Source organism: Adiantum capillus-veneris, chromosome 24, assembly GCF_014529385.1.
Source record: "Adiantum capillus-veneris isolate H3 chromosome 24, ASM1452938v2, whole genome shotgun sequence".
NCBI classification, from domain to species: Eukaryota; Viridiplantae; Streptophyta; class Polypodiopsida; order Polypodiales; family Pteridaceae; genus Adiantum; species Adiantum capillus-veneris.
The window spans coordinates 16,746,979-16,748,911 of record NC_140954.1 but is presented as its reverse complement, the minus strand read 5'-3'; positions in this window follow the sequence as shown (position 1 = coordinate 16,748,911).

Genomic DNA, 1,933 nt, shown 5'->3' with positions numbered 1-1,933 from the left:
AAAATTTTAGACAGCCCAAAAAGCTGTATTCACATTATCCATACTCTTTCAGCTCATTCACCACTTTCAGCAACAGTACAATAACCCCAAAGCTCTGGAAAACCGAGCTTCGATAAGTTTCCCCACCCCCTACAACTATGAGGGCCACCACCTAAAAAAAACCACAATTCCTACTCTTGCCTTTTCAACCACAAACCTTTGAAACTGTACATTCTTCCACTATCTTCTCATTGTTAGATGGGAGCGAAACCTCCATTTAAAAAGAAGGAAGTATTAGCCCACCCCGACTTTATCTAGGAGCTTATAATACCGATGCGCAATCAGAACCTAGAAAGAAAAGGTTCCACTGGCAGAAGCTCCACTATGAGACCATTAAACTCAGCAAAATCCACATAACAAAGTTTCTTGCCAGTTGCCATGGAGTCACCCATCACAAAACTGAAAACTTCCCAAAATCTAGCCTTAGCCCTTTAGCCAAAACAGAAAAATGGTGCATACATACATGTATATGCACACGCACGCACGCACGCACACACACGTACATATATATTTGTGTATGTGAGCATGTGTGTACGTATGCATGTATTCCTACAAAAGGCAATGGGAACCCAAATTCACGTTTAAAGTAAGTGTGACTCATGGTAGTCACCTGTAATGCTATAAACTATCAGCTCTAAGTTGTGTACAGTTTACCTGATACAATGACATTCTTGCTAACATAACCACGCCCAAAGAGCAAATGTAGAATTCGGTGCCAATAAATGCCCCCACATACACATACTCACGCAAACACTTCGACAATGGCTTAGGATATGCAGGATAGAGACTAGCAACAAGAAATGAAAAACATAGACACTAGGATGAGAAAGCACAACGAAACTCATGCAATGCTCAGCACAGACACTCCTAAAACAAATGGCAACAAGTAGATGCAAATCGCAGACATTAGAAAGGTGGAGTGAACAAGCACATTAATTTTTTCAATCCCAACAGGCAGTTTCTACTCTAGAAAGACTAAAAGCTTTAAACGCGGCACAACAAAGCACGTACATCCTTGATGAATCTTTTCCACAATCATGAGTTTCAACTTCAAAGCCAGCAAGCTCAGTTTCCATAAACGTGATTACTTAAGTTCAAAGTCCTTCAGCTCAGCAAATAAAGAAAGTCACTGCAATTTATCAGATCAAAAGAAATTAGGGGTCAAAGCGATGCTGGCTATGTACCTAACACATCACTTTAACAAATATTGATGGCTCAACGAGAGCCACAGTATACAAAGGAATTGTTATAAATCGAATCAGAATAGCGAGCAGCACACAGACAGCAAACTGATGCTGCAAATCTTCTTTACATGTGTGTATTACATACAGACCTTGAAGCTCTGTTCTCTTCTTCAAAGAAACCTGAGGGAAGCAATGCACGTCCCTTGGCAATCCCACAATCTAGCAATGTTAAATTATAATATACATGCTGAAGGAAAAATTACAGTAGTTCCCAGGCAGCCGCAGATTGCAATTTGCAGGTTGAGGTGTCACCAAGATGTCTACGGGCTGGCCAGCCGCGGTAAGACGCTGCAAGCAATGTGCAAGAAACGCGATGGTTCTGCCGTGCCAGCATCGATCAACCTTCTCCACAGGGTCAGCAATAACGATCAGAGCCACATTTGCTACAACCACTTCATGCACTTCTACGCCTGACTGCGGCTTCGCCACCGCTGGAGCCTCCACAGCCACACACACACACACACACAAACTACGCCTTACACATTGTTGCTATCGTGACGCCCGCAGGGTATCAAGGACAGCCTTGCGAGAGTTGTAAACGTCGAGTTCCTCAAAGTAAATATCCCAGATACACCTGACGCATCCACTACCGCAGCAATCTCCAGGCAAGGGCTTTTCAGGGGGTTCTCCAAGCTGTTTCTGCAGCAGAT